The sequence below is a fragment of the Dermochelys coriacea genome, chromosome 6 (genome assembly GCF_009764565.3).
Source record: "Dermochelys coriacea isolate rDerCor1 chromosome 6, rDerCor1.pri.v4, whole genome shotgun sequence".
Taxonomy (NCBI): domain Eukaryota; kingdom Metazoa; phylum Chordata; order Testudines; family Dermochelyidae; genus Dermochelys; species Dermochelys coriacea.
This window is the reverse complement of record NC_050073.1, coordinates 18662129-18687362: the sequence shown is the minus strand read 5'-3', so window position 1 is coordinate 18687362 and position 25234 is coordinate 18662129. Positions and strand designations below refer to the sequence as shown.

The following is a 25234-nucleotide window of genomic DNA, read 5'->3' as shown; positions in this document are numbered from 1 at the left end:
GCTATGAATCTCATAAAAAATATATCACTGGACTACCCCTGAGCTCAACTGTTGAACAGTACCAAGGACCAGTTTAGAAATATTTCAAAACTTATTGCATTACAAAAGCTTTAGTATTGGCTTACAGACTATTTGTATGTATGGGAGCTATTGATTCCTCAAGAACTCTCTTGTTTGTTACACATAGATCTATGTGCTCACATGGTGGCTTGGTTGAAGAAGCAGTACAGGTCTTTGACCCCAGGGATCATAAGTACAAATCCTTTCCTTGGGAGATTGGTGTGCTGCATTCAAACTGCCTTTTGGGTCTAGTGGTGTGTGTCCACTGAGGAAGTTCAGTATCTCACAAATGTATCCTCAATGCCATCTACCTATCTGCCTAAGTCCCACCCTGGGACAGTTTGGTGGGCAGCACTGTGTGTGTGGAATACGAAACCTGGTGTGGTTGTGTAGGGTTAGGCTGATTGAAAGAGATCCAGCCCGGATGAATTGGTTCTCTGCTGAGAGAGGCTCACTGAATTCCCGCCATGCAGTACTAGGCATGATGGACTGGATCTATGCTGGGCAATAGGAATTGGCATGCTTGGTGTATTCATAAGGCACAAAACACTGAGACTGGAAACTGGCATGCTCAGTGCATGGCACAAGCATACAGGCACTGAGATCTGTGTGAGGGGCAGGATTTGAGAACACATTGAAATGAATGGTGTGGTTTACAGATCAGTGATTCTGGGCTTCTTCTCTTTCTTCTGAGAATATACCATTGAGATGAGGACAAGCCAATTCACATCTGATCCTCCTGTGCTGAAGAAGGTTGAACAGAGCCCCCTTCTCCTGCACTAGTCTCTGAAGTGGAATACGGAGTCTGAGAATTCCCTTCCCCTCACTAGCTCACAGCCCCTCAACTCCACCTGCTCTTCTCCCCAGGACCCACCCAGCCCTACTGGAGGCATGAATGGGCCAGAAGAAGGTAAGAGCTGGTAGCCAATTGATGAGTTCTTTCCAGAAAGAAGTCCCTTTATTCTCCCCCATAGGAGCCCTTCAGTCATGCCCCCCTCACTACCACCATTTCCTCGAAACAAGGGAAATTCACTGCCCAAAAATTTTGTTAACATAGAGTTCAGATTGACTGGTAGTATTTTGTACCCTTCCAGAACACCAAATGCACCTATAATTAAACCTTTGAAAACCAGGAAATAGAGTTACAGTTATGCAAACACCATACTATTCTATTCTGTATGGGTTCTTATAATACGATCATCACTGTACTATCTAGGAGCCTTCTAGCGGTGCATTAAGCAACGTGACAAACATCTGTCATATATTGTTTGTTCTTGCATCCTCTTCCGAGGAGGAGAAGTGTCTGCAGTGGAATGTCTTGTTTTGGTAAGGTGTTTCAATTTTTGTGGGATTTTTTGTTGTTGTTTTTGGTTCTTTGTGTTTTCATTTTGTTTTTTATAAATACACATGTTCCTCTGTGTTTATGTTAGAGAAAGCAAGCCAAAGAAATGCACCTTGCACTTGCGGTGGAAGGGGGTGAGGCTTGTGATGATCCTTAGTTCCTGGGGAAGTTCATTCCACTGTCTTGGACCAACCCCCCAAGAAAATTCTGTCCCCTGCACAGATGAACTTTACTCTTGCAGAGAGTTCCAATTGTGCCAGAGAAGTGATATTATCAACCACAGTCTTCATCCTGGAGCTCTAGGCAATCTTTAAGATATCCTGAGCCTAGGCCATGGAGTGCCTTGAAGATAAACACTTTGAACTTGATTCAAAATTCCATGAGAAGCCAGTGTAGAGAGCAGTAGCCAGTGTTGCTGAGGAGATGCACTGCAGCTTTCTGCGCTAGCTGGAATTTTTTGCCGCACAACCTTAATTCTGCCCCCATTGAGCAGCGCCAACAAGTCTGTGAGAACATAGGACTGTATCCTTCCTGAGCACTTGGGCCCAGACCCACAAAGATATTTAGGTTTCAGAGTATCAGCGTGTTAGTCTGAATTTGCAAAAAGAAAAGGAGTACTTGTGGCACCTTAGAGACAAACAAATTTATTTGAGCAGAAGCTTTCATGAGCTACAGCTCACTTCATCGGATTCATTCAGATATTTAGGTTCCTGACTTCCATTGATTTCAGTGGAAATTAGGATCCTAAATAGCTTTGTGGATTCGGGCTTTGGAGGACAGTGTGAAAAATGCACAAGAGTAATGTGGTAGAAACTCTTAGACCTTGTCTTGACTTGGATAAAGATCACATTTAGGTTAGTCTTAGCAAATGTGAGCTATCTAGGGAACATTCAACCACTTTGTCTGCTCCATACATGCCACTAAAGAGTTTCTCATTCTTAACCCATAGTGAATCCTTAAAACAGCACCTTTGGTTAGCTAGGACTGAGCCTAGTGGTGTGCTGTGATGTGTGGTACCAGACTGCTACGATTCTCCAGGACAATAGAGTAGCACAGAGGTCAGAGTGCATAGTCATAGTGCAATTGCTAGTGCAGATGTGAAGTTCTGGTGGGCAAAGAGTATATGCTAGTATTAGGAATTGGTGAAGTGTTCTCATATTCCCTATCTTCTTGACATACCTAGTAGAATGTCAGTCTCTGGAGGCAGTGGCAACTTTGACTGTGGCAGCTTTTCTAGCATCCCTGAAACTCTACAGTTGTGTTCAAAATTTACATACTTTCTTAAATTTATAGGGGCCATTGTGATCATCTACTTGGACCTTCTGCATATCACAGCCCAGAGAAAAAGAATCAATGATTCCTTTAGCTGTAGCTATCCTCAAATGGCAGCGTGAGCTCTGTCAACTTGTTGCATCTAATCCTTGGATCAATAGAGCTACATATACTATAGGGAGAGTCAGCAGAAGTGTTTGAAAAGGAATGATTATATAGCATTATTGGACACAACACAGCAAATGGCAGATTTTGTTAGGGATAGATGACCAGGTTTGGTTTTGTCCCTGTGCTATTTGCCAACTGCATGTGGGCAAAGTTAAGTAATGTCTCCCGCATGACACAACCTTAATACTGTATTTCCTGCTTTTTCAGAGATTTAAGTATAGGGTCTTTTGATGTGCATGGAGGGTACAAAGTTTGTGGTGAATGAGAACACAAGTTACAAGTGAACAGAGAATCTGATGTCATGACTATATTTAGACTGCAAACAGCTTTAGACAGGGTACCTGCCTCATCTTATGAAGCACCTTGTAAAATTTGAGTGCCTTATAAATAAAACTGACTACTAGTGTGAACTAAATACACTGCAAAAACAACTCTTTGGAAGCCTATGGCTAGTTTAAAAATGTCATTCCTGCTATGGAAGCATCCTACAGGGTTCTGGGATGCTGATGCACCCAAGTGGGATGAGATGTGCCCATTACCTGAATTCTATTCTACAAGTATGATGTTAGTTTCCATCATATTCACTCTTACTCAGGGCTTACATTCTCATAGAGCAGTGGTTCCCAAACTTTAACAGCCTGCAAACCCCTTTCACTAAAATGTCAAGTCTCATGAACCCGCTCCTAAAAATGAATATTTCCAGGGATTTTCTCCCCTTCCTCAACATAAATTATAAAGCAGTGATCTTGGAAATATAACATTTGTTTTTATGACTTGCTTATTACACACTATTTATTAATTATTATTTATCATTACAGTATTTTTATTACTTTATGAAAATGGCAACACTTTTCCAAGATCTCACTTTTATAGCTTGTATCACTTTTGATTAAGCCTGTTATAAGACAAGGCTCCTATCAGAGGTGCCAGGAGAAAAAAACTGTGCGGGGGCAAAGCCCCTGTGTACCCCGGGGTCTGGCAGGGCACCGCTGGAAAAAGCGGAGGGACCCAAAGGGGGGCGCGCTGAGATGGGGGCAGCACGTGACCCTCGTCTCCCCCCTGTACTGGCGCTTCTGACTCCTATGTTTCATCAAGGAGTATCAGATGTGAAACAGCATGAAGGTATTTAAGAAGCCAACTCAGAGTTCCTCCTACACAAGCATTCAGGTCTTGAACAGTCCAGGCAAACAATGCACATTACAACAAAGCTTAAACTTGTTCTTCATAATAATTTAAAAACAACACGAGCAACCGATTTAATTTTAAAAACAGCAAAAAATATCCACCTCCCTTTCTATTTCATATAAGGAGTCTTTAAGTTTAAATCTCCTCTGTGTGATAGATATGCTTGCTTTGAGCTGCTTAGCTCTTGGAAGTCCCCAAGGCTCAGGGCTGCTGGCTCAGTGCTGCCCAGGGTCCCTATGGACAGCTCTGTCTGTCATTAGGGAATTTTTTTCCCCGAGAACCCCCGGTAACATTTGGTGAACCCCAGTTTGGGAACCACTGTCATAGAATATTTCTGGGAGTCTCAGGGCTCTCTGAAAATATTTATCACAGCTCTGCTCCAGACAGCGGCTGAATTTAAGCCCTGCTCTTACTAAAAGGAAATGCAGACTATAAAATTAGGTGATGTTCTGGAGGGTATTGTGCACCTAGGGTTGCTAGGTAGCTGGTTTTCAACCGAAACGCCCAGTTGAAAAAGGACCGTGGTGGCTATGGTCAGCTGTTAAAAATCTGGTCGCAGCACAGCAGGGCTAAGGCAGGCTGCCTGCCTACCTGCCCGCCCTCTCTGCGTGGCTCCTGGAAGTGGCTGGCATGTCCCTGCGGTCCCCAGGTGCAGGGGTGGCCAGGGAGGCTCCACGCACTGCCCCTGCCCCAAGTATCGGCTCTGCGGCTCCCATTGGACGGGAACTGTGGCCAATGGGATCCGTGGGGGTGGTGCCTATAGGTGTGGGCAGCGCACAGAGACCCTGGCCCCTCAGCCTAGGAGCTAGACATGGTGGCTACTTCCAGGAGCAGCCTAAGGTAAGCGCCACCTGGCCGGAGCCTGCACCCCACACCCCTGAGCCCCCTCCTGCACCCAAACTCCCTCCTGGAGCCCACATCCTACACCAGCCCTGAGACTCCTCCCGCACCCAAACTCCCTCCTGAAGCCCACACCCTGTATCCCAACCCTGAGCCCTCTCCCACACTCCAAACTCCTCAGCCCCAGACCGAGCCCCCTCCCACACCGTGAACCCCTCATTTCTGGCCCCACCCCAGAGCCCCCAGCCCCACTCCAACCCCCTACCCCAGGGTTGACAGAGGGAGGGGACAATGGAGGGAGCGGGGGCAGGGCAAGGATATTTGATGTGTGCCATTAGGAAGTTGCAAAAACAAAAGGAGTACTGGTGGCACCTTAGAGACTAACAAATTTATTAGAGCATAAGCTTTCGTGAGCTACAGCTCACTTCATCGGATGCATTTGGTGGAAAAAACAGAGGAGAGATTTATATACACACACACAGAGAACATGAAACAATGGGTTTATCATACACACTGTAAGGAGAGTGATCACTTAAGATAAGCCATCACCAGCAGCAGGGGGGGGAAAGGAGGAAAACCTTTCATGGTGACAAGCAAGGTAGGCTAATTCCAGCAGTTAACAAGAATATCAGAGGAACAGTGGGGGGTGAGGTGGGAGGGAGAAATACCATGGGGAAATAGTTTTACTTTGTGTAATGACTCATCCATTCCCAGTCTCTATTCAAGCCTAAGTTAATTGTATCCAGTTTGCAAATTAATTCCAATTCAGCAGTCTCTCATTGGAGTCTGTTTTTGAAGCTTTTTTGTTGAAGTATAGCCACTCTTAGGTCTGTGATCGAGTGACCAGAGAGATTGAAGTGTTCTCCAACTGGTTTTTGAATGTTATAATTCTTGACGTCTGATTTGTGTCCATTCATTCTTTTACGTAGAGACTGTCCAGTTTGGCCAATGTACATGGCAGAGGGGCATTGCTGGCACATGATGGCATATATCACATTGGTAGATGCGCAGGTGAACGAGCCTCTGATAGTGTGGCTGATGTGATTAGGCCCTATGATGGTATCCCCTGAATAGATATGTGGACAGAGTTGGCAACGGGCTTTGTTGCAAGGATAGGTTCCTGGGTTAGTGGTTCTGTTGTGTGGTGTGTGGTTGCTGGTGAGTATTTGCTTCAGATTGGGGGGCTGTCTGTAAGCAAGGACTGGTCTGTCTCCCAAGATCTGTGAGAGTGATGGCTCGTCCTTCAGGATAGGTTGTAGATCCTTGATGATGCATTGGAGAGGTTTTAGTTGGGGGCTGAAGGTGATGGCTAGTGGCGTTCTGTTGTTTTCTTTGTTGGGCCTGTCCTGTAGTAGGTGAGGGTATTCTATCTGCTACCCAAGATCCATAAACCTGGAAATCCTGGACGCCCCATCATCTCAGGCATTGGCACCCTGGCAGCAGGATTGTCTGGCTATGTAGACTCCCTCCTCAGGCCCTTTGTTACCAGCACTCCCAGCTATCTTCGAGACACCACCGATTTCCTGAGGAAACTACAGTCCATTGGTGATCTTCCTAAAAACACCATCCTAGCCACTATGGATGTAGAAGCCCTCTACACCAACATTCCACACAAAGATGGACTACGAGCCGTCAGGAACAGTATCCCCGATACTGTCACGGCTAACCTGGTGGCTGAACTTTGTGACTTTGTCCTGACCCATAACTATTTCACATTTGGTGACAATGTATACCTTCAAATCAGCGGCACTGCGATGGGTACCCGCATGGCCCCACAGTATGCCAACATTTTTATGGCTGACTTAGAACGCTTCCTCAGCTCTCGTCCCCTAATGCCCCTACTCTACTTGCGCTACATTGATGACATCTTCATCATCTGGACCCATGGAAAAGAAGCTCTTGAGGAATTCCACCATGATTTCAACAATTTCCATCCCACCATCAACCTCAGCCTGGACCAGTCCACACAAGAGATCCACTTCCTGGACACTACGGTGCTAATAAGTGATGGTCACATAAACACCACCCTATATCGGAAACCTACTGACCGCTATTCCTACCTACATGCCTCTAGCTTTCATCCAGATCATACCACTCGATCCATTGTCTACAGCCAAGCGCTACGATATAACCGCATTTGCTCCAACCCCTCAGACAGAGACAAACACCTACAAGATCTCTATCAAGCATTCTTAAAACTACAGTACTCACCTGCTGAAGTGAATAAACAGATTGACAGAGCCAGAAGAGTACCCAGAAGTCACCTACTACAGGACAGGCCCAACAAAGAAAACAACAGAACGCCACTAGCCATCACCTTCAGCCCCCAACTAAAACCTCTTCAGCGCATCATCACGGATCTACAACCTATCCTGAAGGACGAGCCATCACTCTCACAGATCTTGGGAGACAGACCAGTCCTTGCTTACAGACAGCCCCCCAATCTGAAGCAAATACTCACCAGCAACCACACACCACACAACAGAACCACTAACCCAGGAACCTATCCTTGCAACAAAGCCCGTTGCCAACTCTGTCCACATATCTATTCAGGGGATACCATCATAGGGCCTAATCACATCAGCCACACTATCAGAGGCTCGTTCACCTGCGCATCTACCAATGTGATATATGCCATCATGTGCCAGCAATGCCCCTCTGCCATGTACATTGGCCAAACTGGACAGTCTCTACGTAAAAGAATGAATGGACACAAATCAGACGTCAAGAATTATAACATTCAAAAACCAGTTGGAGAACACTTCAATCTCTCTGGTCACTCGATCACAGACCTAAGAGTGGCTATACTTCAACAAAAAAGCTTCAAAAACAGACTCCAACGAGAGACGGCTGAATTGGAATTAATTTGCAAACTGGATACAATTAACTTAGGCTTGAATAGAGACTGGGAATGGATAAGTCATTACACAAAGTAAAACTATTTCCCCATGGTATTTCTCCCTCCCACCTCACCCCCCACTGTTCCTCTGATATTCTTGTTAACTGCTGGAATTAGCCTACCTTGCTTGTCACCATGAAAGGTTTTCCTCCTTCCCCCTTCCCCCCCCCGCCCCCGCTGCTGGTGATGGCTTATCTTAAGTGATCACTCTCCTTACAGTAAAAAGAAAAGGAGTACCGGTGGCACCTTAGAGACTAACAAATTTATTAGAGCATAAGTTTTCGTGAGCTACAGCTCACTTCAAGTGAGCTGTAGCTCACGAAAACTTATGCTCTAATAAATTTGTTAGTCTCTAAGGTGCCACCGGTACTCCTTTTCTTTTTGCGAATACCGACTAACACGGCTGCTACTCTGATCTCCTTACAGTGTGTATGATAAACCCATTGTTTCATGTTCTCTGTGTGTGTGTATATAAATCTCTCCTCTGTTTTTTCCACCAAATGCATCCGATGAAGTGAGCTGTAGCTCACGAAAGCTTATGCTCTAATAAATTTGTTAGTCTCTAAGGTGCCACCAGTACTCCTTTTCTTTTTGCGAATACAGACTAACACGGCTGCTACTCTGAAATTAGGAAGTTGGCAACCCTATTTGCACCTGTGACCTGCCCAATGCCTGTTTCCATTTTCGAAGGGCGGGAAAGCTGATGAAATCAAACTACATTTCCCTAGCGAACGCTGCTGCCCTGCCCGTTAATCTGCGAGAGCCGCCTGGGAGAAGCGGGACGGCTGCGGGGGCCCCGCACGCCTGGCCCGCAGGAGGCTGCCGGCTCTGGGGAAAGTCCCGCTGCGGGTGCAGAACGAGGCCGTGCCGGGCTGGCCGCAAGGGGCCGCTGCGGGGCAGGAGCTGAAGCTAGGCGGGGCTCCGGCGCTTGTGGGAAAGAAAAAAAGCGTGGCGGGAGGAGGGACCCTTTAATTGAACAGCTCAGAACACTCTCTCTTCCCCGCCCCCCCCCTCCCCCGCGGCTCTTTATCGATTTGTTGCTGCGGGGGCCAGAGCAGCGCGGGCCGGCGCAGGGAGCGTGGGTGGCCGCTTTAAGAGGGCGAGCGCGGGGGTGGGCCCCTCCCCCCCGCTCGCTTCCACTTCCGAGTCCGGGCGGCGGAGGGAAGCAGCAGCAGCAGCAGCAGCAGCAGGCGGCGGCGGCCGCCGGGGGGTAACAGCCGGGTGGGGACTCGGCCGCGTCACGGCGGCGATTGCGCCAGCCTGGCTGGCGGGCCAGGGAGAGCGCGCGCGCGCGCGCGCGCGCCCGGCCGGGGGGGCCCCGGCTCCGGCGCTGGAGGCGGCTCCCGGGCCCCGGCGCGCGGGGGGGCTGGCCGCTCCCGCGCGGCGTGGTCGGTGCCGGGCTCCTCCCCTGCGACTGGGTCAGCCCCTCGGCCCGCAGCGGTCGCTGGGGCTCCCGCTCCCTCAGTTCCCCCTGCCCTCCCTCCCGGTGAATAACTTCTCTGGGTGTCTCCTCTGCTGCCCAAGCGTGGCGGAGAAATGCGGGGACAGGGTGCTTGGTGTTTCTCCTTCTCCCGTTTATCCAGTGGCGGGTGGCCTCTTCCCCCAGGGGACCTGTGGGGATAGCCCTCGGCTGCCCCGGGGCTGTCTTTCCACCAAGGGGTGGTGGTGGTGGGAATTTATTTGGGGAAGGGTGGTTGGGGGTGTCCCCCTGCTGCGCTGGTGTTGGGGGCTTGAAGGCCAGAAGGGACCATCATGACGGATCGCAAGCCCCAGAGCCTCACCCCCTCGCTCCTGTTGTAGGCATATCACCTCTGCCTGAGTGACTGAAAATCCTGGTATTTTGCTTTAAAGACTTCAAGTGACAAAGAATTCACCAGTCACTCTAGCTTAAGCCAGCGAACTCGCCCCCCAGAATTCTGCAGAGGAAGGAGGAAAAATCTACTCCTCTGATTTGGGGAAACAATTCTTACGGCCCTTAAATATGGCAGTCGGTTGGACCCTGAGCGTGTTGGTCAGACCTACCAGCCAGACACCTAGAAAAGAGTTCTCTGTAATTCAGTGCCCTTTCGGTTCAGTGTCCCATTTCTGGGTTCCTGGGTTTACTCTACCAAAGCTGCTCTGTTCACCATGAGCAGTGTCTCTTTCCGACTGTTTCATCCCTCCCAGGAAGGCTTAACCTCCGCTTCCGTCCTTTAGGTAGCAAGTAGCCACAGTGCCTCACCACTCTGGTGGGGTTTGCAAATATTTTCATATTTGATGACAAGTACATAGTGGGGTTACTACTTATTTAGCTAACAAATAAGCTGCAAACAGTATGCAAGTTCTTAGGGCAACATTTCCTTTTTTGGGAGTTGTCAGAAAAGGGTGCCATTTTGGGGGGATAACTGGAGGCACTAACAACTAGAAATAGGCCGGGGTGAAAGTCAAATGCAGTTCTTAAACCAGCATAGGACCGCTCTGAAGGGGTGGGGCCTCGGGTGGAAGGGTCAGGGCTGGGGTCAGGGTCCCCCAGCCAGTCCATCTGTGCTCCCTGGCCCACGCCGCGTGGGGCTCCAGCGGCAATTTAAAAGACCGGGGTTCCGGCTGGCGCTGCTGCAGGAGCGGCGGCTGGAGCCCCGGGCCCTTTTAAATCACAGCCCCCGGGACAGGTACTACTACTTCTCCCCCCGCCCAGTGGCAGTGACGTTTGAGCGCTGCCGCAGCAGTGCTTTAATCCGAATTCTTAAAGCACTGCTGCTATAGCGCTTTAAAGTCAGTTGTACAGGCCGGTACTGGCAGCTACCCTTTATTGGCATGCTGTACCAGCCTGTACCCCCTTACTTTCATCTCTGAAGTAGGTCCAATAAGGAATTTTAAACAAACCTTTCAGCTGAATTTAAATTTATAAACACTTCTAGTCATTGTGTTAATACTCTTAAATCGGTTTACAAAACACAAGTTTAAAAGAATATTTATAACACTTAAATGGAAACTTGGCTTTAAAAAAACAAACATTTGTGTAATGTTGGCTACTTATTTGTTTAATAAGTATAACTCTGTTATCCATTTGTTTTCAAATACCTTGCCTATATTGGAGCAATTCTCTGAAGCAAAGCGAAATGCTGAAAGTAAACACAGAGCATTAATTGTACCATATAAGTAAACTGGATTTTTAAGCGTTTCAGTGTTTACTCTAACCTGTTACTGCTTCTTGCTGTCCTTTTCCACATGAATTATTTTGACAGTACACCTTTAGGGCATCTCCATTATTTCTTCAATAGGGTCTCAAAGATGAATGCGAATTTCAAACTCAAACAAAAAAATTCTGAGAAGATAAACCTATTAAATCTTACTGACTGTTGGCATCATGGGAAATGAAGTTAATCGTATTGACCACCTTGTCATGACAGAACTAACATCTTAAAAGCCCCATTTATTTCCAGAGTTGCACTTCTTCAAAACAAGTGTAATAACCAAATTAGTTAAAACAGTGCAAAACCATGTGTGGACACTCTTAATTCAGCTTAAACCTGGTTTATACTGATTTACTGAAACTCAAATTAGCATAAAGAAAAGGAGTACTTGTGGCACCTTAGAGACTAAGAAATTTATTAGAGCATAAGCTTTCGTGAGCTACAGCTCACTTCATTGGATGCATTTGGTGGAAAAAACAGAGGGGAGATCCAATGAAGTGAGCTGTAGCTCACGAAAGCTTATGCTCTAATAAATTTGTTAGTCTCTAAGGTGCCACAAGTACTCCTTTTCTTTTTGCGAATACAGACTAACACGGCTGCTACTCTGAAACCTGTCAAATTAGCATGTAGTTTTGCATCAGTTTAACCAGTGATGAGCTGCCAGAAGCTGAAGAACTGGTTCCTTCAGTCGCTCCGGGACTTCGGCAGCACATCCTTCAGTCGCTCTGGGTCTTCGGTGGCACTGAAGGACCTGCCGCCGAAGTGCCGCCGAAGGCCCGGAGTGAGTAAAGGGCCCGCCGCCAAAGGCCCGGACTGCCGCTGGGTGAGTAAAAATTCTCAAGGGAGCTTCCTCAGCTCAGGCGGGATGGAAAGGATGGTCCTGCGGACCACATATGGCACAGTTTGCCCACCCATTTAACAACCGGTTCTAAACCGGCTTCAAAATTTAAGAACCGGTTCATGTGAACCGGCTCCAGCTCATCACTGAGTTTAACTGAAGGTGTTCTGAACCGATTTAGTTAAGCCGGAGCAACTTTGAATATAGGGAAAGGCCTAAGGGGTGTTAGATCTCATTTGCATACTACAGTGGCATGCAATATAGGAAGACCTCACTGCTGAGTTCATTGAACTTTTGGGTTTTAATCCTCTTTGTACCCTTCTCAAGCTGGAATCTTAAGAGAAGTTTGCTGCAGAGAAATTTGAAAGAGGCTTTCCAGGCAGGTAGAACAACTTAAATCAGCGGTTCTCAAACTTTAGCAACCTGAGGACCCCCATTTTAAATTTAAATTTTTTTGCGGACCCTTAAGCCCCCAGTCCTGCTTAGCCCCAGGCTCTGCCACCACTCCACCCCTTCCCCCAAAGTCCCGCCCCCTGTTCCACTTCCCCGCTGCCCCCTCCGCCAAGCGTGCCCTGTCCCCGTTCCTCTCCCTCCCTCCCAGTGCCTCCTGCATGGTGCTGAACAGCTGTTCCTTGGTGTGCAGGAGGCACTGGGAGGGAGGGGGAAGAGTTGAGTTGATCAGTGGGGCCTGTGGACCCCTTGGAGTACCCTTGCGGACCCCAGTTTGAGAAACGCTGAATTAAATAATTGGTTACATTGGTTTTACAAAGCTACAGCTTTGCTGGAAAACATGTGCTGTTGCAGTTTTAGCTTTTTTTTTTAAAAAGCATTTATAGCTCAGTTAATGCATTTTTCAACACTTGTACTGTCACTACTACCGAGTTATCTTACTCAACTCTTACAACATTGCTGTAGCCAACGAACAAAATATTAAAAAGAAAGTTCCAATACTGGCTGTCAGTTGAACTGCTATTTGCAGAACTCTGGTCCAGCATAAAATGCCTTCTACATATTCAAGAGCAAATGTTTATTGAATGAAGTTGGCATGTGGATGTCATATGCTTGGATGTGACGAAGTGCTGAAGTCTGAACGCTTTCAGAACGCGTTTGCCATCTGACTGCAGTTCAGCAAGGGTTTTTCTGTTTGTTTCTTTGGAACTTGCCCTCTTCAGCAGTTGCAGTGCTATTGCTGAGGAATTGTTCCAAATATTGAAGCTAGTAGTGAACCTCTTCAGATCAATGTTTGTCAGCTTCTGGTGGAGTCAGTATTTGGTCTATAGTTTTCACAGATTTGCATTAACTATCTGGGTACTTAAATGATCCTCATCACCATTTTACCTAGGAACCTCCTCCCATGAGTTTAAACATGGTGCTCTTCCTCCTTTGCTACCAAAAAGCAGGATTTAGGGAGGTTTTGGTGTCTTATTGTAAAGAATCTGAGAATGAGGGTACTGTTGAGGGGAAAGCTTGGGAAAAGAGTTGTGCTTCTAGCTAAGTGCACAGAGGTTAATGGATTGTCTTTAGCTAGTAGGAGGGAAGGTTGGTTGGCCAGCCTCTACGACAGGGGTTCTCAAACTTCATTGCACCATGACCTCCTTCTGACAACAAAAATTACTGCATGATCCCAGGAAGTGGGATCAAAGCCGAAACCCAGACTCTGCTGCCCTGGGCTAGGGGGCCAAAGCCAGAGCCCAAGGGCTTCATTCCCAGGAGGTGGCCTGTAACCTGAGCCCCGTGATCCAGGGCTGAAAGCTCCAACAAATCTAACACCAGCCTTGGCGACCCTATTAAAAAGTGGTCGTGACCCACTTTGGGGTCCCGACCCACAGTTTGAGAACCGCTGCTCCACGGCTTGCAGGGATGGCAGCTGCAGACCCCATCAGCTTGTTATGTCTTGACTACTGAAGTCTGCTTCTTGACTACTGAAGTCTGCTCTTGCCTTGATGCCAGTCACACTGCATCCTTAGTTTATTCAAAATACTGCTACTAGTTTTCAAAACACTGTGGCTTGTGACTCTAGCATCACCACTCCTTCTGCATCCTTCCTCTGGCTTCCCCCTACTGTATCAAATTTATCTTTGCCTTTGCCTCTGAGGTCCTTCACTGTTTAGCACCACCATATCAGATCTACTAGCTTATTGAGTTCTCCATCCTAATCTTTGCTCTACCACTGCCAGCTTCACCCTCATGCACTTTTGTTTTCTTCCAGATTGCCCGGTGTAGGGAAGCTTCCTGTCAAAATTCATAAAGCTTTCACCTTATCCTCTTTTAATCCTTCTTTAAACACATTTTTGCCATGTGGCATACAAATGGCTTCTCTCTAGCATAGATTAGACAAATGCTTTTTGCTAGACTCTTCCCACCTCTTCCTCACCCACCCTCACTCTATTTGCCGGTTTCATCCACCCATTGTGTTCTGTCTGACATGTAGGTTGAGACGTCTCTGGGGCATGGACTCTTTATTATGCATCTGATCCTTGACTGGGCCTTAATAATCTATTTCTGGCTCAATTCAGAAGCTGCAGCAACACAGTCTGGAGTCAGCAGCAGGTCACTTAACTTTTATAATTTTTTTCTTAGTAACTTACATTTTGCTTTGTACTTACAAAATAGCTATAGGAGTAGCCTGGGTCCATAGCTCCAAGTAATAGGAAGTGGGAATACAAACAAATACTATGTCATGTCACTCTAAGGTATGTCTTCACGGCGGTTGGCAGCGGGATTGCAGCACCTAAAGATGTACCTGAGCTAGCTTTAATCTAGGTGGTGCATGTACCAATAGCAGTGAAGTTGTGGCAGCCCAGAGTTCAAAGTGGGCTGGCTGCCCCAGTACGTATGCAGGCCCTCTGTGCTGCTGTGGCTTCACTGCTATTGGTACTTGCAGTAGCCAGATTAAAACTATCATGAGTATGTCTAGGGTCAAGGCCCTAATACAAGCCACCGCAGCCCAGCAGGAGGCTACCCGGGTCCAAGCAACCACCCAACAGGAGGCGTCATGGATGCAGCAGGAGACTAATCGTCTGTTGATGAGTCAAGCTGCCCAGGACCGAGCCCTGCTGCAAGAGCTGATGAACCAGATGAAGGCCCTTATGGAGCTTAACTGCAACTGTGATAGGACCTGGACCATACAGGCCATCCACTGCCTACAGAAAATGACACGGGAGGATGATGTGGATGCATACCTCCTGGCTTTTGAAAGAGCAGCCCTGCGGGAGGCCTGGCCCCAAGATCAGTGGTCTAGGATCCTTGCCCCGTTCCTGTGTGGGGAGGCCCAGAAGGTCTACTATGATATGGCCGCGGAGACTGCAGCAGATTACCCCCAGCTGAAGGCAGAGATCCTGGCCAGATCCGGAGTAATGAAGGCATTGCGAGCCCAGAGGTTCCATAAGTGGCAGTATACAGAGGACAAGACACCCTGCTCGCAATTATTTGACCTGATCCACCTGACTTGGAAATGGCTGCACCCTAAGGCCCTCAGCTCTGAGAAGATGATTGAGCTCCTGGTACTGGACCGGTATATGAGGGGGCTACCACCTGGCCTCCGGGCTTGGGTTGGCCAGAATGACCCCTCCACCTATGATGAGTTGGTCTCCCTCGTGGCAAGACAGCTGGCAGCCCGCGAACTGTTCCAGACCCCAGGGGATGAGATATGGCAAACCAGGAAGCCAGTCCAAAACCAAGGCCCTGAACTGTTGAGAACTCCAGGAAAACCATAACTGGGAGGAAAGACACCGAGGAATGGCCCGAGGCAAAGAAGGGACCTGGGGGTTTGGGAAGAGAGGGCTGGCGGTGCTGGCCAAATAGCCGCAGGCAGAGGGTGGCAACCAGAATAAGGGGGCGGGCGGTGTTACGAGTGTGGGGAATTGGGGTATATAGCAGCCCAATGCCCCAACAGGGAAGAGCCTATGCAATGTAATCTGGGGGATCACGGAGAGCAATGTGGCCTAATTGGCCTGGTAGGGGTCGCAATGACCTCACATGGGTATAAAAGATCAGTAAAAATGAATGGAATTGAAACCATAGCATTAGTAGATTCCGGGAGTGCTGTCACGCTGGTCTTGGGAAAGTTGGTGGGGCAAGACCAACTAACCCGTGCCAAAAACACAGGGGTAACGTGCACTGTAAATTTCTACCCCACAATCCCGGTATGGATTGAGATCCAGCGGAATACTACCAGGGTGACTGCATGGGGTGGTCCCCAGGCTCCCCTACCCTATCTTAATTGGTAGGGACTTCCCCGGGTTTGAGAGCTCTCTCCCCCCAATAGAGCCAGGGGAGGGTAGCAACCCCTGGGCTGAAACGGAAGCATGTACAGATAGCCTCATCCCAATGTTTGCTGAATTTGCCCCAGGGTTATTCTCATCCCCCAGAAACCCCCGAAAGTCTAGTTGGGAAAGGAGGGCAGATAAAAGATTAGGGACCAGGATTCTAGCAGCGAACCAGAAAACCTCCCTTGTTGGTAGGCAAACCCATTCAGGAGGCCAGGAGATAATTCAGGCCAGTGAAGACTCGAAGGCGGTTCCTAGCCCAAGTAGGGGCAACCCAGGGGGCGGAGTAGAAATAGGCCCCCTGGAATTAGGTCAGATTGGTACGGCACGTGAGAATTTTGGGCAGGACCAAGCCAATGACCCGTTATATGAGAATGTGAGGGACGAGGTAGTGGAAATAAATGGTGTACCTGTGGAAGGAAAGACCAAAGGCCCAAGGCCATATTATGTGCTCAAACGTGATCTGTTGTACAGGATAGCGCAAATATGAGGGGAAGAAGTAGAGCAACTCTTAGTCCCATGGAAACATACAAGGGCAGTACTAGAGTTAACTCACAGTCATCTATTTGGGGGACATCTAGGAGTAGACAAGACACTAGATAGAGTCCTAAGAAGGTTTTATTGGCCAGGAATACGTGCAGAGGTCCAGCGCTATTGTGCCTCCTGTCCGGAATGCCAGTTGCATAGCCTCCAACCTCACTTGCGGTCCCCATTAGTACCTTTGCCTATTATTGAAGTCCCTTTTGAGAGGATAGCAATGGACATAGTTGGCCCACTGGAAAGATTGGCATGGGGCCACCGAAACGTAATAGTCATCCTTGACTACGCCACGTGGTATCCAGAAGCCATTACTGTAAGAAACCCCACATCTTTTGCTATTGCCTTGGAACTACTCCAGGTTTTTGCCAGAGTGGGAATCCCTAAGGAGATCCTGACAGACCAAGGAACGCCGTTCATGTCAAAATTAATGGAAGACTTATGTACCCTATTCCGCATACAAGCCATATGGACCTCAGTCTACCATCCACAAACAGATGGACTGGTCGAGTGGTGTAATCATAGCCTTAAAAGTATGATCCGGAAGGTGGTAGCACAGGATGGAAAAGACTGGGATACCCTTCTACCGTATCTAATGTTTGCTATACAGGAAGTCCCCCAGGCGTCCATTGGTTTCTCTCCTTTTGAACTACTATATGGACGCCACCCACGCGAATATTAGATATTGCCAAGGAAGATTGGGAAGAACAACCCAACCCAAGGAAGAATGTCATTGAGCACGTGGACACAGATGAGAGAGCGAATAACTCGAGTAACCCCTATAGCATGAGAACGTTTGGAAAAAGCACAAGAGGCCCAGTGGACATATTACAACTGTCAGGTGAAAGTACGGAGATTTCAGCCGGGGGAACGGGTAATGTTGCTAGTACCGACAGCAGAAAGCAAACTCCTAGCCAGCTGGCATGGACCATATGAGATAGTGGAAGCCACTGGGGAGGTGGACTATAAAATCAGATAACCGGTCCACCGAAGGCCAGAGCAAATCTATCACTTCAACTTAATGAAGCCCTGCATGACCGAGAGACATGTCTGCTCATTCGGGGAGCTCCACCCCAGACAGACAACCCACAGGGGCAGGTGAAGATATCTTCTGAGTTAACTCCAGAAAAACAAACAGAGGTCATTGATATGATCCAGTGGAACCAGGACATGTTCTGTACGCAGCCAGGCCGTACGACACTGGTCCAACATCATATTGTCACCAGTCCTGGAGTTAGGATGACAATAAGACCGTACCGAATACCGGAAGCTAAAAGGGAAGAAATTAGGACAGAAGTGAAGAAGATGCTGGAACTCGGGATTATTGAAGAATCCCATAGCCAGTGGTCCAGCCCTGTCGTCCTAGTCCCCAAGCCTGACGGCACCCTGAGGTTTTGCAACAACTTTCGGAAGTTAAATGAAGTATCTCAATTCGATGCCTATCCGATACCACACATTGACGAGCTAGTTGATTGGTTAGGCAAGGCCTGATACCTAACCACTCTAGACCTGACCAAAGGATATTGGTAAATTCCCCTTGCTGAGAGAATGCCAAGGAAAAGACTGTCTTCTCTACACCTGATGGTCTGTTCCAATACGCTGTCTTCCCTTTTGGACTCCATGGGGCCCCTGCAACATTCCACTGACTTATGGACAAATTGCTGCGACTCCATGCCAAGTATGCCGCTGCCTATCTAGACAGCATAGTCATTCATAGCCCTGACTGGGAAACACACCTCGGAAAAGTAGTAGTGGTGCTAGACGCCCTGCGGAAGGCCGGCCTCACTGCCAACCCTCTTAAATGCATGATAGGACTAGCTGAGGCCAGATACCTCGGATATGTAGTAGGGAGAGGTTTTGTGAAACCCCAATGGAACAAAGTGGAGGCAATAGAAGGTTGGCTTCGACCAGTCCTCAAAAAGCAGGTCAGAGCATTTCTAGGGATAGTAGGATGCTATTGGAGATTCATCCCTCATTTTGCCACAAGAGCTGGGCCATTGACAGATTTGATGAAGGCTCGAGGCCCTGAGATAGTAAAGTGGACTGTTGTGGCAGAAGGAGCATTTGCAGATTTAAGGACAGCCCTTTGCTGCCATCCAGTACTCATAGCCCCAGACTTTGAGAAGGAATTCATCTTACAAACAGATGCCTCAGAGGTAGGGCTAGGAGCCGTCCTTTCGCAGATGGTAGGGGAGGAGGAACACCCGATCTTGTACCTCAGCCAGAAACTCCTCCCCAGGGAACAAAAGTATGCCGTTGTTGAAAAGGAATGTCTGGCAGTAAAATGGGCTATGGAGACTCTCTGCTACTACCTACTGGGGCAGCAGTTTACCCTCGTGATAGACCACACCGCACTCCAGTGGATGCACAGAAACAAGGAGAAGAACGTAAGAGTGACTAGGTGGTTCCTATTCCTGCAGCCCTTCCATTTCCGGGTACAGCATAGGGCCGTAAGCCAACACTGCAATGCTGATGGCCTATCATGACAGCACTGCCTCTCGTCCCAAGTAGCCCAACCCCATGGTGTTGAGCGGGGGTGGGGAGGGAAGGATATGTGATACAGCATGGCCAGAGGGCAGCAGGAGAGTGTTGGAAGGGAGCCTTATTCCCTGTAGAGTGAAGAAAGTTTGCTATAGATTAATTAAAGTACCTGAAGCCAATTAGAGCACTTGAAGCCAATCACCTGATTAAAACCCCCCTGCTTCAATCAGACAAGGGAAGGAGTTGAAGCAGAGTGGATTGGTGTTTGAGCAGAGAGCAGTTTGGAGGGAAGCAGAGGAGAGTTTGGAGAAGTGCTGCGGTGGGCTAAGAAGACCAAGACCCTAGGTAAAGGGACACCTGGTTTGTGCAGAGGGAGGGCAGGAAGCCTCACAAGCTGAAGGGCAGGAGAGGGAAGTAGTCCAGGGGAAGAAACTGCTAGTTCAAGCGGTTTACTACTATCCCTAGGGCCTCTGGGCTAGGACCCGGAGTAGAGGGTGGGCCTGGGTCCCTCCCTCTCCATTCTCCTCCTCTAGGACACTAGTGGGGCAGTTATTACCCCAGTTCAGGGATGAGAAACGGTGCCCTGAACCCTCCCCAAGAAGAGAAAGCGCGAGACCCATCAAAGTAGTGCCAGCAATTTGCCACAATAAGTTTCCATACTTGCAAACATTTGTTTTCTATCTTAGCTCAGTCCCTTAGCTCTCCAACCTCCCATCTTCCCTTCTGTTCCTTCTGTAGTTACTTTATAAGATAATTTTGGATTAAGGATTTAATTACATCTTGTGTGTGGCTTAAATTATGAACAGCCACTACTTCTACAGGTTGCACAGGGAATGTTGAAGATGCACCGGCACGCTGGCTTATGATTGATTTGATAGGTTTCAGAGTAGCAGCCGTGTTAGTCTGTATTCGCAAAAAGAAAAGGAGTACTTGTGGCACCTTAGAGACTAACAAATTTATTAGAGCAGAAGTGAGCTGTAGCTCACAAAAGCTTATGCTCTAATAAATTTGTTAGTCTCTAAGGTGCCACAAGTACTCCTTTTCTGATTGATTTGATGTTACCATTGCACGTGCACTAGCTGTTCTTATCTTGAATCACTGATTGGAACTTAAAATCATGGGACTTGATGCTGCAAGGTTCTGAGCCTCATCATTACCTCAAGGAAAGGATTCCATTTATCAAAGGAAACTTTCAAAACACCATTGCAATAGCAATAGGTTGCAGGAACAAACCATCCCGATGTGCAGAAAGAATAGTAAATATGGCAGGCGACCACCTTGGCTTAATCATGAAGTCCTTGTTGAGCTTAAACACCAAAAAGAAGCTTACAAGAAGTGGAAGATTGGACAGATGACCAGGGAGCAGGATAGAAATATTGCTCAGGTATGCAGGGGTGTAATCAGGAAGACCAAATCACACTTGGAGTTGCAGCTAGCAAAGGATGTGAAGGGTAACATGAAGGGTTTCTACAGGTATGTTAGCAACAAGAAGGTCAGGGAAAGTGTGGGCCCCTTATTGAATGTGGGAGGCAACCTAGTGACAGAGGATGTGGAAAAAGCTAAAAAGTGCTCAGTGCTTTTTTCGCATCTGTTTTCACGAACAAGGTCAGCTGCCAGACTACTGCACTGGGCAGCACAGTATGGGGAGGAAGTGACCAGCCGTCTGTGGAGAAAAGTGGTTCAGGACGATTTAGAACAGCTGGATGAGCACAAGTCCATGGGGCTGGATGCACTGCATCCGAGGGTGTTAAAGGAGTTGGCGGATGTGATTGTAGAGCCATTGGCCATTATCTTTGAAAACTCATGGCGATCAGGCAAGGTCCCAGATGACTGGAAAAAAGCTAATGGTAGTGCCCATCTTTTAAAAAAAGGGAAGCAGGAGGATCTGGGGAACTACAGGCCAGTCAGCCTCACCTCAATGCCTGGAAAAATCATGGAGCAGGTCCTCAAGGAATCAATTTTGAAGCACTTTGAGGAGAGGAAAGTGATCAGGAACAGTCAGCATGGATTCACCAATGGCAAGTCATGCCTGACTAACCTAATTGCCTTTTATGACAAGATAATTGGCTCTGTGGATGGGGGGGAAAGCTGTGGACGTGTTATTCCTTGACTTTAGCAAAGTTTTTGGTACGGTCTCCCACAGTATTCTTGCCAACAAATTAAAGAAGTCTGGGCTGGATGAATGAACTATAAGGTAGATAGAAAGCTGGCTAGATTGTTCGGCTCAATGGGTAGTGATCAATGGCTCCATGTCTAGTTGGCAGCCGGTATCAAGCAGAGTGCCCCTAGGGTCGGTCCTGGGGCCAGTTTTGTTCAATATCTTCATTAATGATCTGGAGGATGGCGTGGATTGCACCCTCAGCAAGTTTGCAGATGACGCTAAACTGGGAGGAGTGGTAGATACGCTGGAGGGTATGAATAGGATACAGAGGGCCCTAGACAAATTAGAGGATTGGGCCAAAAGAAATCTGATGAGGTTCAACAAGGACAAGTTCAGAGTCTTGCACTTAGGACGGAAGAATCCCATGCGCTGCTACAGACTAGGGACCGAGTGGCGAGGCAGCAGTTCTGCAGAAAAGGACCTAGGGGTTCTGGTGGACGAGAAGCTGGATATGAGTCAACAGTGTGCCCTTGTTGCCAAGAAGATGAATGGCATTTTGGGCTTTATAAGTAGGAGCATTGCCCGCAGATCGAGGGACGTGATCATTCCCCTCTATTTGGCGTTGGTGAGGTCTTATTTGGAGAACTGTGTCCAGTTTTGGGCCCCACACTACAAGAAGGATGTGGAAAAATTGGAAAGAGTCCAGCGGAGGGCAACAAAAATGATTAGGGGGACGGAGCACATGACTTATGAGGAGAGGCTGAGGGAACTGGGCTTGTTTAGTCTGCAGAAGAGAAGAATGAGGGGGGATTTGATAGCTGCTTTCAGCTACTTGAAAGGGGATTCCAAAGAGGATGGATCTAGACTATTCTCAGTGGTAGCAGATGACAGAACGAGGAGTAATGCTCTCAAGTTGCAGTGGGAGAGGTTTAGGTTGGATATTAAGAAAAACTTTTTCACTAAAATGGTGGTGAAGCACTGGAATGGGTTACCTAGGGACGTGGTTGAATCACCTTCCTTAGAGGTTTTTAAGGTCAGGCTTGACAAAGCCCTGGCTGGGATGATTTAGTTGGGGATTGGCCCTGCTCTGAGCAGGGGGTTGGACTAGATGACCTCTTGAGGTCCCTTCCAACCCTGGTATTCTATGATTTATAATTAATACAACTAATCTATTTCTAGCTCAATTCAGAAGCTGCAGCAACACAGTCTGGAGTCAGCAGCCGGACACTTAACTTTTATAATTTTTTTTCTTTGTAACTTACATTTTGCTTTGTACTTACAAAATAGCTATAGGAGTAACCTGGCTCCATAGCTCCAAGTAATAGGAAGTGGGAAAACAAACAAATACTATGTCATGTCACTCTAAGGTATGTCTTCACGGCGGTTGGCAGCGTGATTGCAGCAGCTAAAGATGTACCTGAGCTAGCTTTAATCTAGGTGGTGCATATACCGATAGCAGTGAAGTTATGGCAGCCCTGAGTTCAAAGTGGGCTGGCTGCCCCAGTACGTATGCAGGCCCTCTGTGCTGCTGTGGCTTCACTGCTATTGGTACTTGCACTAGCCAGATTAAAGCTATCATGAGTATGTCTACATGTAGTGAAATCACCTTTGCCCCCTCCCATCCAATTGTAGTGCAGGCATATGCTAAATATGCCAACATTTCTCGACAGTCACACCTTGGAGAGCTTCTCTGCACTGGACTAGTGTTTGGAGGATTGGGGCTTTTTTAAGCCAAGTTAAAACAGAGAAGTAGAAGTAAAGGGCAGCTTTCTTCAGATGGGGCAGAGGGACAGATGAGGGGGACAAGCAGTCCTAATTTACATGTTACTGTAATAGTTCTCTTTTGTAAACAAGATGGTTAATTTATTGACCCTGTTTTCTCCCAGGGAAGGGGACGTTTTCAACTCGCCCCCCAGCATTTCACTAGTCATTGAGTACTCCTTTCAATCCTCTTAATAACTTGCTTGCCTGCCTTTTGTGTGGCGTTAATACCCTATTAACATCTAATATGCTTTTAATCCTGAAAAAGTAAAACACACTTCTCAGCAAGGTCAACAAAACAAACTTGAGGTCTGTAAGCATAGCAGTCTTGGTGGTGTGAGCCAATAAAGTTAGTCTTCAAAGTCAATAGCAGAGATTTTATTAAATTCCATGTTAAAAAAACATTCAAATCTGTACAAAATCTACCTTGTGATAAAATGTGAATTTTGGGATATAATGTATGAAGAAGCTGATTTTTGTGGGATCTCAGTTTTATTAAAGTCAGTTTAACTTGACTATAGAACAGCTATTGCTTCATAATTAAAACACTGTTCCCAATATGAATCCCTGTATCCTGCTCTTAGCTTCTTTTTTTATGTTAAAAATTGATCATTTACCCTTCCATCCCTTAACCAGTTTTTAATTAAATTAATGTCATCATATTACTCCTCATGCCTTAACTACTTGGTTTCCTCTGTGACCACTTGAGGGAATTACACAGAGGAATACCAGCCCAACTTGTGTAAAAGAGAACTTTTCCTCCAACCTCTTTTTGATTATATTTTTTAAGAGTGTAAAGAATAACTTGACATTCAATATTATATGGTCTGTGAATAGAACCGTTCTGTTTAGTACTGTTTCAGGTAACCCATCATCTTGAGTCTGGAAAAGATACCTAGTTATTTTTTTAAACCACAAGTGCCCATAATTTGCCACCACTGTGTTGCATCATTGTCTTGCAAGAAGCTTGAGTGCGACAATTCAGATATTAAGAATAAATGCACACAGTCATATTTGTTTGTTAAACCTGTATTTCTCTTAGTTGACTTGAAACTTAAAGGCTAAGTTCACCAGGAATGAAAACCTGAATTTGGATAGGTTTTCCCCATATTCTACTGCTACAAGAAACACATGGGGTGATGGATTCCATAGTAGAGGTCTGGAGGCAGCATTTCACCCTCAGGCTGGGCCATAGACTTTTGTGAACTTAGTTTTTGAAATGTGACAAAATAAAAAATTCTCTATGTAAACTTAGCAGAGTTTTTTTTTCTCCCTCCTTTACGAAGTTAAAGTGCTTCCCCAATCAGAAGCACTCTTGTATAACTATTTGTAGGATGTCTAAAAAACTAAACTGACAGTAGTGATTAAAACAGAAGTTGGATGCTGTTTTGACTTTCAAACAAAGTCCAACACTCTCTGCCAAGAAACTACTAGCCACTTGGGGGTGTCTCCCATTTCCTCCAGTCAAAATTTCCTGATATCCATTTTATAAACATTGGTGACTGTAAAGGCTTCTCAAGATTTTTCTTGTAAATCTGTTGCTTCAACCTTCAAAATAGCAATAGTTTAATTTAGTCCCTAAACTGGTATTTTACATAATCATGGAAAGAGCCAGTACTGGGATTCTAGTTTATTCTTGGAATTATATGATATCGTGTCACTGGATGGCTGCCTATGCTGCCACAGAATGTCACTTGTGAAAGGCAAAGAGCTGTATTTGTTTTGTCTGTAGTTGCATCATTATTTCTAAAAGACCTATTAAGAACCAGTTGTGAAACTGATTAGTATAGATGCATTTCAAAATTTATTTATTTTTTCATAATCAAAACTTATTGAGCAGCCAAAGTATTTTCATCAATACAAGATGTCTGGTTGATGATTTAGTTGGGGTGGGTCCTGCTCAAATTTGAGCAGGGGGTTGGACTAGATGACCTCCTGAAGTCTCTTCTAACCCTAATCTTCTATGATTCTATGGAGAACTAGTTTACAGTCTGCTTTTATGATTCAAGGAAAGGCATAGGTGGGGACTTTAAAAAAACTGAAACAAACACAAACTGCAGGCCACTCTTGAGACTGCTCAGGGGCTTGACTTTCAGAGGGCGAGTATGCTCAACGTTTTCTAAAGAGGCCTCCTATATGAAGTCTCAAGTTTGACATGTAACTGACACGCAAAATTACTAATCGCTTCTGAAAATACTGGCTCAAAAGTATTTGCTCATGTGACAGTCATGTATGAATGTGAGTGAATATAGCAGGCTAACAAGTGCGGAATATTTAATCTATTCAAATTAAAGAGGTCAGACTCATTA

The 25234-nt window shown here is 46.8% G+C and overlaps 1 protein-coding gene across 9 annotated transcripts in view; it reads left to right on the top strand.

Annotated features, from left to right (window-relative positions):
• The first annotated feature begins 4812 nt into the window (after positions 1-4812).
• The window catches only part of CHID1 (chitinase domain containing 1), a 353433-nt gene continuing 333011 nt past the window's right edge, over positions 4813-25234 (top strand). For 4 of the 9 annotated variants that reach the window (XM_043517840.1, XM_043517845.1, XM_043517846.1 and 1 more), the window contains exon 1: positions 8813-8960. The gene's annotated coding sequence lies outside the window, so the exon portion shown is untranslated. Of the gene's footprint in view, positions 4868-8676; positions 8977-25234 lie in introns of those variants that run through there. The other 5 variants (XM_043517843.1, XM_043517844.1, XM_043517841.1 and 2 more) reach the window with 3 other exon arrangements.